Genomic DNA, 18,672 nt, shown 5'->3' on the forward strand with positions numbered 1-18,672 from the left:
GTATTGTTGGCCCCCAAACCCACCAAGACCACCAGACCTCAACTCCACTCCCACTTCTAACAACCAAACCAGGCCCCTGTGGAAGAAAGGGAGGGGGTAAGGTGGAAACCTCTTCAAAGAAATAATTCAATATTTAGAACCTCTTCTACTTTGGTGTTAAGGAGAGCTAAATCACAGCCTCACTGAAAAACAAGTATATTCATTTCAAGCATCGGGACAGATTTTGATTTTTTTCTTCTTTTTGCTAAAAGCTTTGACTGTAGCAGAAAACTCACTTATTGTAATTTTTCCCATCTATTTCTCCTGTAGGCACTGAACTAATTGCATTATATTCATTTTTATAAAAAAAAAAAGAATCTCAATTCTCGCCTACACACAATTCAGAATTTAAAAGTTAGCAACTCCTGAAACGAGACAAAATTAGAACACTTTCATTAACCAAGAAGTTACCTAAGGTATCACGTAATCCTAGACAGGCAAAGGAGAAAATCAAAAGCTTTATTTACACTAGGTAATGGACCCCAAAGCCAGGGACCCAAATAGTCTGACCGGAAGATTTTATTGACACAGAAGCAAGTCTCCTTTATTTAAGATGAAGCCAACTGGCCCTTGGGGCTGTAATTCAGGGGGGTGGGGGAGCCCCACTGACACTGCCCTTAAATTGGGTCCTTCCAAGCACTGGTGTAGGGAACTAAGGACCCCTCCACCGCCACACCTGTCCCCCACCCAATGCACCATTCATTCCCTGAACTCCAAGCTCTCCAGCATCTGACCACCCAATTATCTTAGCTTTGACAAACTTACATACATCACTCAAGACATTCAAAATACTCCCCAGAGGCCTGAATTGTAATCATTTCCCTTTCTGAAACAGTTGGCTAGCAGGGAATATCTCATCTATTTTTAACAGCTTCTACTTTGATGTCTTTAACACCAAATGTGACAGAACCAGAGACCAATAAAGCACTGAAACAATCTAATATCTATTAGAGGACATAACCATCTGAGTCCAAAAGCTACAAGGAGAACTAAGTAAGGTTGTAGAGTAACAGCTATAAAGGGAGTTATATGGGAAGCTACTATTCTCAGACACGGAGAAGAACCCAGATTTATTATTTTTTAATGACCCATCCCACTGCAGAACTTCTACAATGCTTGGTATAATCTCACACATCTAAAAAAGATGAACATAAGACAAATACCACTAGCTTCCATGTTTTCAGTGTCCTCTGCAATTCAGGAGGTCCTTTACCGGGAAGCAATTTTTCTTTTTCTTTCTTTCCCCCAGAAACAGCTTAAATGCATCCCCATGCATATATTTCTTTTTTTTTTTCCCATGCATATATTTCTAAACAAAATCCAGACTTAGGGATAATCAATTAATAATAATCAATTGCCTTCAACTTCTCCATCTCTTACCTGTTCCATACTACCACTCGCCTTTAAATTACCTAGCTAGCCTACAGGCTAGTGGCTCCCAATGACACCCCAGAAACCACTGGGGGCTCCCAAAAACCTTTCAAAGGATCTTCAAAGTCCTATTTTCATAATAATACCAATGCACTATTTACCTTTTCACTCCATCTCTCAACACGACAATGGAGTTTTCCAGAGGCTGCAAGACATGTGCTGTCTCAAGAGACTGAAGGCAGAAACAAGTATGTGATATGCGTCTCCAGCTATCTTCCATTAAGCCAGATTGCCAACAATTTGCAATAGTGTAAAACAATGCCAGTCTCTAATTTTTGTTTTTATTTTGGAAAATACAGCTATTGTTCATTTAAAAAAATGTTACTGGGGCACCTGCGTGGCTCAGTAAGTTAACTCTTGGTTTCAGCTCAGGTCACTATCTTAAGGTCTTGAGGTCAAGCCCCACATTGGGCTCTGCACTAAGTGTGGAGATGGCTAAGGATTCTCTCTCTCCCTCTGCCCCCTCCCTCCCCACAAAATGTTACTGCATTATGGTGTGATTGGCTTATTTTTGTGTGTGTGTGTTGTCTCAGTGTTCATCTCTCGGTGTTAAATTCTAATGAGATAAATATGGACTGTTATACCCACATCAACTAAAGTTCAGTGGGGTCCTCAGTAATTTCTAAGCATGTCAAAAATTCCTGAGACCTAAAAGTTTGAAAAATGCTATAAATTTTAAGTTTTGGTTTGGCACTGGCTTTGGGCTTAGGACTCATACTGCATTAATATGAAAAACTGGACAGAAGAGGATTAAATACAAAACATACAACATGCAGGACTTTAGAGAGGACCCCCCTGATTTGAAACCCCCTTTTTATTCAACACAATCATTGAATACCTACTATGTGCTATCCCTAGTCTAGGTGTGCAGAATATATAAGTAAAAAGAAGACAGTCATGGTCCCTGTTCTCATGATACCTGTATTCTCGTGAAGGAGAGAGTTTGTTGACAGGCAAGACAAATCAGGCAGTTAAGTACTAGGCAGAGAACTGAAACTGGATGATATGACCGTGTGACAACTTACTTTTGTCTGGTCTGAGAGTGCAAGCTTAGACATTTAAGCTAAGACCTGAAAGTCAAGACAGAGGCAGTCATGCAAAACAATCAGGCGGAAGAGCATTTTAGATAGAGTCAACAGCTAGGACAAAGGCGCTACGGCAGAAAAGAACTTGGCAAGTTCAAGAAACAGAAAGCCAGCCACAACGTCTGGAGCATTAATGGGAAACGAAGAAAGTGTGGGATAAGGTCAGAGAAGAGAGAAACCAGGGCCAGTGGGACTTCCCAAGCCAGGGTGAAAAGTCTGCCTTTTATTCTAAGTGTGACAGGGAGTTTACAACCTTGACTGAGTTACTCATTCTGGAACTCAGTCTCCTCATCCGCAGAACGGGGATCATGAGAGCTTGCCTCATACAGTTGTGTTGAGGATTAAATGTATAAAAGAAAATAATGGGCTTACTTAGCTCATAGGAAGTAAAACACTGCAAACACCTCTGTTTGCTGTGATTGTTCTTATTGGCTAACTCGCTGTATTTTCAACTCCCATAAACTACTCTTACTAAACTTTTGAGGGCTTACAATTAGTTGAGGATTAACCCTATCAACCAGCAATTCCACACGACGAGTGGATATAAACAAGGAGCACACTGTGAGATGCATTCATCTGAATTTATCAGTGCCAACTCCAGCAGAATGTTCTCCCCACTTTCCCAGGAAGGCCCAGGCTACCAAAGTACAGTCAGGTGAAGAATGAATGACTAGATCCCACCTTCATAGGTCCCTCTGGGTCTACCCTTCAGTCAGTGAGTTTTGCCACTTGGCCTCAAAGCACAGTGCACTTGGAAAGTGATTCTTCTGCTAAAAAATGTAGCCAATGGAAATCCATCAGTCTTCTCTGTTCTTTCTTGGCATTCCACATCACCTCTACCTCCTAAAAAACAGAGGGCCTTTGACAAAGACTTAGTGCTGGTTTTATTGCTGCTTGCTTTGAAAATGATTGTTGAAAAAGAATAAAATCAAGGCTTCCTTTAAACTAGGCAGCAAAGGGAGGGCTCATGCGTGAAGACTTAAAAGCGCCTGGAGGTTCAGGAGGCCATCAGCAGCTAGTCCCCCGGAAACACAGATGAAACCTGGGGGCCAAAGCTGCCACCAAACACAAAAAAGCCACACTTCGTTTTCAGGGCAAGCAGCCCCCTGGAAGGCAAAGCCAGATAAACCACAAGGCTTTTCAGAGGGAAGACAAGAATGTGCCCAGAAAAAGGAAGAGTTGCCAGCATTTGATCAATCTCCTGGCTGGAGGCCAAGGACACTCCCTCTACACAAGCCTCCCTAAGATGCCGTCACCCAGGTACATATATGGTAATATGGCTGTAAATACAGGGAAGAGAAAACCTACAACATTTATGGTTGATTCTTCCAAGACAAGGAAAGAGGTTCTCTTTACAACTGTCTCTGCTTCTGTGACTAGGAACTCTCACAGTTAATTCTGGAACTTCCTTTGAGCAAAGACTCTTGACGATATCATCTTTATGGTGAAACGAGGATGAGCAATGCAGTATTTTTACATTGGCCGGCCGGCAGCTTCCCCCTCCCCACCCCCATACACATTTACATGCTGCCCCCTCCTTGCCTTCTTGTTCAATTAGTGGTTCATCAGATGGACCTCAGGAATGCAGAGTGTCCCCATCAAGAGATAATGTATTCTTGTGCAAAAAGCACTTCTCTCGGAGGATAGAAAATTGCATTCTGCTTTCGTTTTCAGACAGTCCCAAAGGAAGTCACCAACTCAGAAGTTTCAACTTTAAGCAGGGCCCTCTATGACCATCTCAGAAACAGCAGTTGTAAACCTTTGGGTCAGAGCAATCTCTAGTGTGAATATTGCTCATTAGACACACAACAGATACACATGCACAAAGATAAACCTACTTGCCTTTTCACAAACATGCCCACTAAATAACCTGTCCTCCAAACAGGTACAATATCTACACGGTTATTTTAGAGAAAAGATGTCAATTCTGACGTGGGCTCACGTGCTTCCTATCCTCCAAGGCCAACATAAGAGAAGCCAATCCAAAGTTCAAAGTTGCCAGTCAGAACATTTTGTATTTGGTGGATAGAGATCATCTAGCTAAAATTCTTCATTTTATAGGCAGAAAGAGCAAACAACAACAAAAAAGCCTGAAGGACTTCTTGTAGGCCACAAAGCCATGTACTGGCCAAAGCTAATAGACCACGGGGCTCCAGAAACCAAAGCCAGTACTTGGGGCATGAGGGGAAAGGGGAGTGGTATTTATTTTACTAAAAAGTTAAAGTTGGCCCCAGCCTGAAGAGACACCCCTCTGTTCACAACCTGAACCACAAAAAAACAAAAAGCAAGCAAACAAACAAACAAAACCAGCAAAGCAAAGGTTAACATCCTCGGAGAAAGAAAAGTCTCACTCAGTCTGGGAAAATCCCTCTAGAACAGGGCTTCTCAACCTCAGGGCTACTGACCTTTGGGGGCAGACAATTCCTTGTTGTGGAGGACACATCCTGTGTATCCCAGGATGTCTAGCAGCATCCCTGACCTCTACTGACTAGATGCCAGGAGCACCCATTCTCCCTCAGCTGTGACAAAGAAGTCTCCAGACGGTGCACGAGTCCCTGCGAGGCAAAATCACCCCGCTGCTTGAGAACCACTCCTCTAGGACAGAGCCTTTGTTTTGCAAGACTTTTGCAAGCATGTATTCTTCTACAACCTGGCAGCAATGACCCAAAGCAGGTATTTTTATACCTATTCTAAAGAGGAGGAAACAGAAGCACAGATGTGACATGTTTTGCCCACACCCAAGAGACAGTCAACACCCAGACATCTGGAGGCCCCATCCTGCGGTTCAGCAGGGCAATACCATTACAACCTGAGGGCAGCTTCCTTCGCTACCTGCTTATTACCTACACTCCCTTTTATTAACACTCAACAATTTCTCATGCCTCATGCCCTGCAAAGAACCGTTCTGAGCAACATCTCCCAAGCTCCCAAAAGGAGCTGCTTGACATGTGTCTGCCAACCCTCACTCTGCTTTCCACAGCGAAAGGGCCTTTTCAAGGCAAACCACCAATTCAAGAAATATTTAATCAGGACAGGTGTACAAAAAATTAGATTTTCCCGACAAGCAGCCTGCATCCTTCAAAGGGAAACAAAACATGGAGATAAGTAACTTCATTTGGCAAATGGTTGGTGGACACATAACTATTTGTCAGGTGCATTTGTAAGTTAAAAATCAAAAAGCCCACAAGGAAAAGAGATATAAAGTGCTAGGGAGTTTCAAATCACAAAGATTTTCAAATGATCAGGAAAGGCTTTCCAGAAGAGGAAGGAAGGATTCAGGCTGGAAACACCAGCTGGCAAGGTGGATAGAGATGGGATGGGGACAGCAGGGCAGAAAGCATGTGGGCAAAGACCAGAAGCAGACACGGTCACAGGCACAGAAGTGAACGTCCCTATGTCTAGGTGTTGCATCAGCTTTTTCTCTTCAGAAATATGCACACAGTAACATTTTGAAACTGTTATAGCAGGACAAAAATCACTTCCCAGACAAACCTCCTCTTGAAATGCAAACAAACAACAAGAAGCTTGGAGGTGAAGTGATGTTTTTTCTTATGTCCATCTTTTTCTGTTTTTTTTTTTTAAGATTTTATTTATTTGACAGAGAGAGAAAAATCACAAGTAGGGAGAGAAGCAGGCAGAGGGAGATGGAGAGGGAGAAGCAGGTTCTCTGCAGAGCAGGGAGCCCGATGAGGGACTGGATCCCAGGATCCTGGGTTTATGACCTGAGCCAAAGGCAGACGCTCAACTGAACCAGCCACCCAGACGCCCCCCTTATGTCCATCTTTTTCTGAAAGGCAACATTCTATCAAGCAGTCCACAGGTTCTGCTAAGTGGACAGGTCATAAAACATTATAAAACCTAACTTGCTCAAAGTGTGACAACATCATATTAAAACGCAGCCTTGTTCATATCTGGGATTTCCCAGACTTAAGCAGGTTTTACATGTATTGTTTGGTTTCTAGCTCTACCTGAAACTGCCAATAAAAGAGTCCCCAAATGAAAGTCCCCAAATGTCAAAAAGGGTCCTGCCAGGCCTACATGCTCACCTTCAGTGGGTGACTTCGCCTATCTTTCCAGTTCACTGAAAATGGAAAGACTGCGAGGGGCAAGTACAAAGGTCACTTTTGACAGGTGAGAGCCAGCCAGGAAAAAATAGCCGTAAAAACAAGGCAAGTCCTGAAAAAGCACAGGGGGTTCAGTAGAGAGGTTCTCATACTTTCGAGCGTGCATGGATCCCACGGGGATTGTGCTAAGAGGGCAGGTTCTGATTCAGTGGGTCAGGGGTGGGGCCTTCAAGTCCACATTTCTAATGAGTTCACTGTGGAAGCCCGGGATGCTGGTGTGATGACCACATATGGAGGAATAAAAATGTAACACAACATTTCTCAAACTTTGGACTGCAACCCACAGTAAGAAATATACTACACTTACAACCCAACGCTCACTGTGTATGTGAGAGAGACAGAGAAGGGCAGGGGAGCGTTTGTTGCAACGTACACGGTTCCTTCCAAGTACCCATACAACAACGCTTTGACGTGTTCTATTCTACCCCACTCCATTAAAAAGCTGTGATGGAGGCCCACTAAAATGATTTGGGGACCTCATCATGGGGTGCCATACAGTATGAAAAACATGCGTGCAGAACAAGAATACCGTTCCTGCTCATCTGGGGAGAACAACTGTATTAAGATACCAGTATACTAAGATTATAACCAATACCAAAATGGAAAGTTTTGTGTACATTCAGAATGCTTCTTTAAAAGGCAAAGATATGTTGATTACATTTTGGAAATACTTCCACTGAAAGCACTCAGGTTGGAAGTTTTCCTCATTTAGATTTGTTTTCTGACCTGTAGGAGGACAATAAGAATACCTCTCGGTCCCTGAGGAGAGGTCTCTAAACACCATTTCCCACTCAAAGGATCTATGGCTCCTTGGAGGAAAGGCTGATTCCAGGTCTAGGATAAGAAAGATAGACGATGAGCCTGGAACATTCGTATCAAAATCAAGAAAGCTATCAAAGACTACTAGGGTTGTGTTTTTTGAACCAATCTGAATAGCCCCTCTCTTGCTGAGCAAAAATGGACATTTTGATCATCAAGAAGGATAGCTACACAAAGAGAAACATATAAAATATGCTTAAATGCACCAGTTCATAAAGATACTAACAAAAAAAAAAACCGATTTGTCATCTTAGTATAAGGGTTTCTCACCAGTAGCATGGCTGTTACTGAGAAATGAACAGTTACGTGTTGTGGCAGGGCGAGGCGATGTACTGTGGCTATTTATCAGCATCTCCAGCCTCCATCCACTGGATGGACATCCAGGATCCACTGGATCCTGGATCCACTATCCTCGCCCTATCTGTGACCACCAAAACTGTCCCCAGATATTGCCCAGTGTCACCTCCTTGAGAACCACTGTCATGTATCATGGTAGGAAATCAACTGGATATTTTTGAAAACTGGTAAAATACAGAAAGAAATTTAAGTACAGATTTTGTCTTTGTTACATGAACTACATACCCCAGGGAATAAAAAACTTAGTGGAAGGAAATTTCTTTTTATAAAATAGTTCAGCTAAGGAATGAATAAAGAAAAGTAGGAGTTTTACAAGTCCAAATGAACTAATGGATTAAGGAACTGAACATCCATGGTCGCTAATATCACAAGAAGACATACCCACACACATCACACACTCCCCTGAATAAAGTTCAAGAAAATAGTAGTGCACTCCCCCCCCACAAAAAACCCTGATTCTGATCATTTAACAACCAGATATGATATACACAGGGAACAGAGGAACATGTTCAACTATACCACACAGATGCAGTGAGCAAAATCTCAACTATAGGAAAATAGATCACCCAGTTTCTTCAGTAACAACCCACAAAATGCCTGGGGAAAAAGAGGTGTAGAGGAAATATACAGATTAAAAGACACATCAACCATTTGTAATGTATTGACCTTATTTGGATCCTAATTCAAACAGTTAAATATGCATTTATATTATTATTACATTATCTAGATGTATATATTATATTGTATGCACGTGTGTGTATATATGCACTTACACACATTGGAAGGAAGTGAGAACATAGAGTTAATTAAAAAATTTGTTTTTCCTTGAGGCGGATAAAAGTATCACAATTTTTTTTTAAATCCCAACACTAGAGATATATACTAAAAGACAGATGAACTGGTATGCCTGGTATTTGTTTCCGACTTACCCAACAGGAGGGAGAGAGTGTATCAGAATACAGGTGAATACAGATTAGTCATGGATTGATAACCATGAAGGGTGGGTGATGAGTAAAGAGGGATTTGTTATACTAAGATCTCACTATTACACATACTTCAAATTTTCTACAGTGAAGTTTTCCTTTTAAGAGCAAACAAACAGAAAAAAGTACCTGGCCCTACCTACCCCAGAGAATTAGGTTACCCTGAAGAAGAGATAAGAAATTCTGCATTGACGGAGAAACACAACTATCATATGATCTCCCTGATATGAAGAAGTGGAGATGCAACGTGGGGGGTTTGGGGGGTAGGAAAAGAATAAATGAAACAAGATGGGATCGGGAGGAAGACAAACCATAAGAGACTCTTAATCTCATAGAACAAACTGAGGGTGGCGGGGTGGGGGGTGGGGGGTAAGGGAGAGGGTGGTTGGGTTATGGACATTGGGGAGGGTATGGGCTATGGTGAGTGCTGTGAAGTGTGTAAACCTGGAGATTCACAGACCTGTACCCCTGGGGCTAATAATACATTATATGTTTATAAAAAATTTTAAAAATTAAAAAATAAAATAAAATAAAATAATTGAAATGTAAAAAAAAAAATTCTGCATTGAAATGATTACTAGGCTTTATCCCTACAATAAGATAGCTAACTTCTGAAGAGTGCTTTACCTTCCATTCAGTTTTCTTTTTTTTTTTTTAAGATTTTATTTATTTATTTGACAGACAGAGATCAGAAGTAGGCAGAGAGGCAGGCAGAGAGAGAGGAGGAAGCAGGCTCCCTGCTGAGCAGAGAGCCCGATGTGGGACTCGATCCCAGGACCCTGGGATCATGACCTGAGCTGAAGGCAGAGGTTTTAATCCACTGAGCCACCCAGGTTCCCCATTCAGTTTTCTTTAAAGAAAGAGTATAAACTGAATGAGAAAACTTGGATTCTATGATGATGAAGAAATCTGAATAATTTTTTTTTTTTACCCTAGTGATTCCATCCATGTCACCACTCAAAGGCAATCTCTTCAAAGGTACAGGCGCCTTCAGAAAAATGAAGGCACACATGTCTATTTATTAACAAGAACAGAGCTTCAGGATCGAGTGCAATACAGCAAGGTACCAAACTTGAAGTACTGTATGAGTCCTTTTTTATGAAATTTAAACATACATGTAATTTGTATATATGTATACATGGGAGGACTCTGGAACCCTCACCTTGGATATGGAGGAGTCTGGAACCCTCACCTTGGACGGTGGGACTGGGGGTGCCTGGTTTGGTGTTATTGTTTATCTTTCTTACTATTTTACTTTAATTGAATATGCTTATCTTATGCAATTAAGTTAACAACATGCATGTACATTATAAATCTATACACACAAAGGGGTCCACTTCACTTATCAGAGAGAATCACTTATGTGGAACTTCGTATCCCCTCAGGGTGATGCTAGAAGCAGAGCATGAGTTCTCCTTGAGTAATTCCGTAAAATGAGACCTGACAGACAGAGGTGGTAGCAAAGTACACAAAGTCTGTGTTGAAGAAAAACCACCAGGAATATCATTAGGCTCTTAAACTTCGTTATCCAAACCAAAAAGAATATTCCCTTCCTACTAAAGTGGATTACAATCTGAGGTAAGCCATGTAATTAACGAGACTGTCTAGAAATCTGGGTTTGACCCCCCCAAGTTAAGTTCAAATCCAGTAGGCAATCTTGCCAGCCTCACCAGTCTCTTGAGAAAGGAGAATGTAGCTCAGGGAGGCAGAAAACATTAAGAGTTCTGAGAAAGTTAAGAAATCCTCAGGGAAATCAATTAAGGCTTACCTGCAAAACCAGGCTCCTCTAAGATCTGACCCTGACTCCCTCTCCCCCTGAACACCTAGCACTCTCCCTCCGCTGCAACCAATCTGGCCTCCTGGCCTTTCCCTAACCTGTTGTACCTGCTCGCATCTCAGGGCCTCATCACTTTCTGCTCCTTTGGAACATCCTTCTCAGCAGATAGTTACACAGCTAACCTCTCACTCCCTTCAGCTCTCTGCTCAGATGCACCCTGTTCAAGAGCCCTTGCCTGATGCCTCTCATTCGAGATCCCTTCCTGAATACTTTTATCCCCTTTATGCTGTTTTGTTGTTGTCATTTCCTTAATGTGGTAAAATACATGAACGCAAGATAAAATTTGCCATTTTAATCATTCATAAGTGTAAGATTCGTTGGCATTAATTCATTCACAGAGCTGAACAACCAACACTTCCATCCCTTTCCAGATTTTTTTCATCCTCCCCAGATGAAACTCTGTACCCATTAAACAAATTCCATACAGCCCCAGCCCCTGGTAAGCACCATTCTACTGGTCCTCTTTATGTATGGCTTATTTCACTTAGCGTGTTTTCAACCTTCACCGATCTTGTAACGTGTATAATGATATCATTCCTTTGTCAGGCTGAATAATATTCCATTATATAGACATACCACTTTTTGTTTATCCATTCATCTGTCAGTAAACACTTGGGTTGTTCCCACGTTTTGGTTACTGTAAACAGTGTTGCTATGAACATTAATGTACAAATACCAGTTGTGTCCCTGCTTTCAATTCTTTTGGTTATATACCCAGTGTAAAACAGCCGGACCATCTGGTAATCATTTGGGGAACTGCCATACTGTCTTCTGCAGTGACTACACCATCTTACACTCCCACCAACAGGACACAAGAGTTCCACTTTCTCCCGATCCTCATCAACATTTGTTATTTCCGGTTCCCCTTTCCTTGGCTTTCTTTTTCTCTGTAGCGCTTGCTACCTGTTACACAATAATATTTGCTTATTTGTAATTCCTGCTTCCCCCCAACTAGGATTTAAGCCTCTTGGGAACAGGATTTTCATTGTTGTATGCCCAGCACTTAGAACATATCCCAGCACATAGTAGGTCCTCAAGAAATTGTTGAATGAAGGAATAAATGCTTTAAAGTAACAACTTTAGTAAGTGTTAGACATTCATAAAGAGATTCATCACACCAAATGCCTTAAACTATGTCCAGCTGAGGGAAGACCCTAGCCATTGTTCAATAGGAGAAATAGCTCCACAGGTGACGGTTTCAGTGGCGTTTCAGCTCATGCTCATTAGCAATAAACTCAGAATGAGAGACACTATAAAAATTGGTCAGAATCATAAAAATTATGTCACTCATGTCACTGACTTCAAGCCTTAACTGATTTCATCCAAAGAGCAGTGCAAAAGCTTAAAACAGCAAAAATAAACTAAAAAATTAAATGCATTTCCAGTTAATAAAAAGCCTACAAATGCCAACAGTAAACAAGATGGGACACTGGCCTTGTGTAGACTCCTTAATTAGATGTATCCAAGGACAGCTTGACCTAGAAACCTAGCTTAAGATGTATTTTTATTTTTTGTTGTTATTGTTTTCTGTTGTTCATATTTGGTGTTTATTATTTCCTTTTGGTTTGTTATTTAACAGCTGGTTGTCGAGAAATCAGTTTCCATGAGATAATTATAAATGAGCTAAAAACCCTGCAACTTTTTTTGTCTAGAAGTTAGCTAGTTGTATACCATCGGATTACAAGTTTCATTTCTACCTCTAATACCCTGGTCTTCCCTACTTGAAAATATTTTGAGGACAAAGGCAAGAGATTTATCTTGTTGGGTTCATCTTTCCTTTCTTCTAAGCAACAATTCCATCTCTCATTCCTAAAGAAAGGATGCCAATTCCCTCCAAAAGGCAACCACTTTGTTTAAACATGAATAATACTATTGTCAACCCCCAACAATTTCATGGGGCTCAAAGTGGAGGCCAGGGGTCACTCATTTAGAGCATGAAGAACTTTCCCTGCCTGGTAAGAAGGAAATCTTGATAGTATATTCTGTTCTGATTTGAATTATTTAAAGAACAGACTGTACTTTTAACACACACACACACACACACACACACACACGTGCATGCATGCACACACAAGAAAAAAAAAATGAAAAAGTGTTCTGCACAACTGGCCACAAACCAAACTTAGGAGTATATGAAAAGATACCGATACTTCACAGTTTAGACTCACTGCAATTCAAATTATCAAATTATTCAGACTGAGAAATACCTGATTCTTTTAACCTGCTCAGATGCCTTGATGTAGATGATCGAGATGGATTTCAGTTATGAGATGAACCTAATGCTGAACTTAGACAATGTTCCTTGTGGTGTGGTTTGGTTTCGTTTACTTTCCTCATTCAGGCTTTCAGCATACAGCTTTCTAAAACAAAGTCAGTATAACCTCTAATACCTCCTCAAATAGCCACGCTCTTATCCCTACATCTATGGCTATATCGTTTCCTTCTTAAATCAAGGTAAATATTATTCATCATCACTGGTGGGACATAAGCAAGAGTTATTTCATTAACAGAAATAAGTTTACCATTTTTTCTAGCTTCTCCCTTCACCTTTACCCCCTAGCTTAAATGCATCTGTGGAACACAATACAGCCCCACAACTAGGAGTTCTGCTTTGCTTGATTCCACTGTGCACCAGCTACTGGGCAAGTGTTCCTACTCTCTACACCTCAGCTTCTTCACCTGTACCCGAATCACTGAGTTTCTGTGCTATATGGCTCTGGATCCGGCTCACAAGTACTTCACGTGTCAGTATTATTTTTAGCAACAAGCTGGAGAAGAGTCTATGGATCAGTTTCTCCTGGGCTGTAGTTTACTCAAAAGAGGGGAACTTAACCCTTTCCTTGGCCTTCTGAGCACCCAAGTAGCCATGAAAATCAACTGAACTCTAAGAATGAACTACACCCCACACATCCAAAGGCTTCCCACTCCACCAGCATGCCTAAGGATCTTATCAACAGGAAACAAAAGCACTATACTACTATAATGAAGTGTCTGCCTTTTATTTTCTAATTTAAAAAGCCAAAAGATTGTAGCCCAGGGAACAGCTAAATATTTAGAACATTAAAGAAGTTGCTGAGACCTGGTTCTCCACCCGTTACCCTGTTGTCTACCCTGTTCCTGGCCATTTCGGAAGAAGAAAATTTGTGATGGTCAAATCCGCAGCAATGGGATGTATAGGCAGCTGTTAAAACCTCCCTTTCTTTAAAGTGCAGTCTGACCATTTGGGGCAGGTGGACAGAAGCTGCTTGTCTTTACAGATTAATGCTGCCCTCAACTCATATCCCACAAGAAGCACCTAAACAAGAGGGGCTCATCAGATTCCTTGACATTCATGCGGCTTCAAGTCAAGGACTGGATGCTACTCTCTCATGCTTCAAGAACTAACTTCCCTTTTTAAAGTACTAATACTTCCAAATTGCCAGCAACCACTTTCATTTCTTGCAATCCAACCTACTCTGATTAAACACATGTTACAGCAAAAACAAAAACAAAAACAAAAGTGACTACTTTTCAAAGACAGAGGCAGTTAATTTTTGCTTCCATATCTTGGCTGATGAAATGTACTGCATCCTTCAGAATTTAAATCAGCACGCTGCCAGGCATCAATGGGCATTTCTTTTATTGCTCCATTTAATGGCTTCTGCCCCCCCCCCCCATAAACCTTCAGGCTGCTTTAAGTCTGAGTCTTGGCCAAAAGTGCTAGGCAGGACTGCCCCCTGGATCTCAAATGCTCCCTAAAGCTCTTACAGAAGGTAGTGACAAATTTTGGACACCAAGCCCTGGAGTTTGCTTTTCTTTTCTACTTCTAATCTCCATGGCTCTTTAGAGAGGACATAAAATACACTTAAAACAGAAACTCATTATTGACTACAGCTCTCAGGCTTTACACTCACCTGACCTAGGTCAGGCACTGTTGCCAAAACCCTCCAGCTGTGCGAATCCTGCTCCTCCGTAGTCAGCTCCTAGGTATTCGGAAAGAAAAAAAAAAAAAAAAACTGAGGGTAAGACTACGCAGACGGGCCCCTAACAGAAGTGCTTCAAACCGCAAACTTCCACCTTCTTTAGCCTCCTTCCAGGAGAGACCCCCTCCCTCACCTCCCGGAACAAGACCGGAAGGCTGAAGGGATCAGCTGGACAAAGACTACAGGTAACTTTGCTTAGTTATTTCCAGTTGTAACTGACAAGTGAGACTAGGCACGCAAAAACTTGGAACGTGCCGGGGGAGCTGGAACTAAGGGAAGTGTTTGGCAAATCCCAAAGCACTTGTTTCCAGGAGCCTAGGCCAAGTATCCGCAGCCCGCATCCTCATTGGGCGTAAGCTCCTTCCACACTTCATCCCTCACCGGTCCCCGGGTTTTCTTCCGTTTTTCAAAACCCTCCCCACTGCCCTCCCCCCGCCCCACATGCATTTTTCTCTCAACCAGGCAGCTCCAGAGAGGGCTACTTTTAAAAGATTGTTTCCTTGAGCGGACTCACATATGACACCCCGACATCTCCACCCCCCCCAAAAAAAACCATTTCCTGCAGCTGCTGCAACAGTTTCCAACTTAGGGGAATGCCATTCCAGTCCAGAATGGGTAGCCCTCAAGGCCAGTCACTGGAATCGATTTTTTTTTTTTTAGTCTCAAATGAACACCCCAAAATGCCGTCAGTTTAAAGAGCCCCCAAACGTATTCAAGTGCATGCAAATCCACCAAAAACTCCCAGAGAGCGGGGCAAAACTTCGGCGCCCGGGGAGGACAGTACCAACTCCCCGCGCCCTCTGCCCGGCCCCAGCCGCTACCTTGGTGCCCGGGAGCCACGCCGGTTTGGGGGAGCAGGGCGAGGAGAGGGGTTAGCAGCCGCTGGGTAATCCCATGTCCGCGAAGAGGGAGCTCGTTCCGTTAGGATGGAAACGAACACCCACACCTCCTCTCTGCGTGCGCTTTCTCTCTCTCCACCCTCTGCCTCCTCCTCCTCCACCACCACCTCCTCCTCTCCTCCCACCCCAGCGAGCTTGAGGAAACGCTTCAGCAGCACATCCACATGGTTACTGCACTTTGAAGCGGCTCCCGGCGGCTTATATAGGCCGGGAAGCTCCCTGGGCAATGTAGTCCGAGTCCGAGGTCGTGGAGGCGCCCGGGGCTGCGGCGAAGGACTACGAGTCCCAGAATCCCCTGGGCTCCGGGCTGGGCTCTAAATAGAAGCGCGCGGGGACGGGGAGGGGCGTCCTGCGGGGCGTCCGGGCTGCGAATCCGGCTTCTCGCAGAGAGCTGGTAGGGCTTGCAGCCGGCGACCCAAAGCCACCCCTGGGGGGCGCCCCCAACCCTGTGGGACGCTCCTCCTCCGGCTGCCCCCCCTTCCCTTGCATCCAGGTATCTCTGGGAGAGGGGGGCAGGGAGCAGCTCGGATTTCTGCTTTGGGAAGTTTTTACAAGCTGTTACCCACCCTGCCCCCCAACCCCCCTCCCCGGCTCCTTAAGTCCTTGAGCCAAGAATTTCAGAAATCCAGGGCACAAAAACGCCAGTGTTTGCGGTCAAGGATTAAATGCGCGAGGTTGTCTTTATTTAATCTGCTACGCCCTGCTGGGGTTTGCACCGAAAACTAACTCGGAGCGACGGTCCACGCAGGCGAGGACACAGGCAAGAGGCTTCAGAGACCCCGAGCTGCTTGGGTCCCTCCTCGCCCAGCAGGAGGTAGAGAAACGCAAGCCTCTCCGATGCACAAATAAAGGAGCCGTGTTGTGACTTGCCGGCGCGGAGACTGGGAGGCACAAAATAAATACAAACCGCGACCTAGGTCCTGACCCCGCCTGGAGCAGCCCCTCTGCTCCCCGGAGCTGTAAATGCTTAAGTAAATAAACCGCAAGCCAGAAAAATTAGGGCTTCGGAGAGAGCCGCTCACACAATGATGCGCGTCCAGGCGGGGCGCCCTCCAGCAGCCGGGACAGCGGCGTCAGGGACGAGATGGGTTGCTGTCCACCCCACTGCTAAAAATTGCCTAGGCTCTTTTTAACCCTTTAACTCTTGTAACCTCTGGGTTACAAGCTGTTTGGTTTTGGGAAGAGGGACAAGGGCTAAGCTAGGAAGCAGAGTCGGTAGGCTGCTCTCCCTTCATCAGATGATAGACATTCATTCCACAAACGTTTCCTGAGTGTCTACTGGGTGCCAGGCACTGTGCCAGGCGCTGGGGCATAGTGGTGAGCCAAAACACTTCACAGCACCCAGACAGGCACTGCCTGCTGTGTTACATAGTAGCTATAACAACAACAGTAATAATAATAATTTGAGAGACTGTTTTCATTGAATCCAGACCACATGCACTTTTCATGCATCATGCTATTGAGTTTTAACAACGCTGGGCATATTTATTATCTCCAATTGATAGATGAAGGCATAAGGACTCAGAGAAATCAGGTAATTTCCCAAGATGACACCATGAATTAAGTAGTGCAGCCTGGATTCCAATTCCAGCCTACAAGTGTCCTAAGTCCTTGTCTTTGGGGAAATCCATCACCACTTCCTTAAATGGCCTCCTTCCCCATTTTAGGAGCAGCCTCTGAGCCTTCGGGCAAGTTGTGTTCATCTCTTTGCCCCAGTTTTGCCATCTTAGAGGAAAGGAGTCATTAGAATTTGCCTACTTTGTATCAGGATTGCTTGATAGGGTTAACCATCTTGTGAAACTTCAGGAATAAATTAAGGGAGCCCCACAGATAATAATTACTATTGATATAATAATACTAAATTTAATAATAATAACTGAGTACATGTCATGTGCCAGGCATTATTCTAAGCTCTTTATTTACATTTTCTCATCAAACCTTATTAACCTTTTTTGATTTATGCAAAAAGTGAGGCAGAGAGAATTTAAGTAACATCTGCAAATTCACAGTGATGGGCAGTCTGGCTCCTGAACTCTGGACATTAACTACTATCTCCCACAGCATCCCCAGTGAAAACATATGCATTCCTCAGTCCAGGAATGGGCAGTGCTCTGAAGTAGACAAAATGGGTTCATTATATTCACTCTTGCCCCTCCTCTCTGTCAGTAGTAGCCCCTTGTTCCTAGGCACTAAAGCTTCATGCTTAATGCTTCAAGCTAGCACTCCCCATCATCAAGAGATACCCCCGTCTTGGGGTGCTTGGGTGGCTCAGTCGTGAAGCATCTGCCTTCCGCTCAGGTCATGATCCCAGGGTCCTGGGATCACGTCCCACATCGGGCTCCCTGATCAGTGGGAAGCCTGCTTCTCCCTCTCCCACTCCCCCTGCTTGTGTTCCCTCTCTCGCTGTCTCTCTTTCTCTGTCAAATAAATAAATCTTTAAAAAAAGAAAAAGAAAAAGGAATACTCCCATCTTGTCACAACATAAAGGTCCACACTGGGTCGCCTGGGTGGCTCAATGGGTTAAGCCTGTGCCTCTGGCACAGGTCATGTTCCCAGGGTCCTGGGATCATCCCACATCAGGGCTCCTTGCTCAGCAGATGTTCTTTTCCTTCTGCCTACCTCTCCCCCTCCTTATGCTCTCTCCCTCTCTCTGACAAATAAATAAAATCGTCTTAAGAATTTTTTTCATTAAAAAAAAAGGTCCACACCTTTCCCATCTGTCTATCCCCTTTCTTCTTTTCCCCTACGGGGGGAAAATTTTTTGTTCTGTTTCTAAAGGGTTTGGCTCTACTTTCTCAAACAAATTCAACAAATCAGTCATTACTATTACAACTGTTTAGTACTAAAGGGTAATTATTTCATGCGCAGAAACAATGGAATTTTAATGTAGGTTTTCTGGGAAAACTGGTCTTGTTTGAGAGCTAGAATTCAGTGATTTTCATGCTCATCATGCAATGGACACTTAGCCTTTAACCGCTTTATCCAGTCTTCCCTCCCAGACCACAGTTTTCACTAAAGGCAGGGGTCGTATTTTATTCATGCTTGTATTGCTTCCTCTGTACCCAGCAGACCTTAGCTCTCTGCACATTTTAGTGGATATGTACCCCCCCAAAAAAGTTTGTAAACAAAAGCATTG

At 43.4% G+C, this 18,672-nt stretch overlaps 1 protein-coding gene across 1 annotated transcript in view; it reads right to left on the bottom strand.

Annotated features, from left to right (window-relative positions):
- ITPR1 (inositol 1,4,5-trisphosphate receptor type 1) overlaps positions 1–15,711 on the bottom strand; it is a 335,828-nt gene extending 320,117 nt beyond the window's left edge. Inside the window, exons 1-2 of the mRNA XM_080801715.1 lie at positions 15,459–15,711; positions 14,569–14,637 (exon numbers count right to left, since the gene is read on the bottom strand). The gene's annotated coding sequence lies outside the window, so the exon portion shown is untranslated. The remainder of the gene's footprint in view (positions 1–14,568; positions 14,638–15,458) is intronic.
- Positions 15,712–18,672: the final 2,961 nt, after the last annotated feature.

Source organism: Martes martes (genome assembly GCF_963455335.1).
Source record: "Martes martes genome assembly, chromosome: 1".
NCBI classification, from domain to species: domain Eukaryota; kingdom Metazoa; phylum Chordata; class Mammalia; order Carnivora; family Mustelidae; genus Martes; species Martes martes.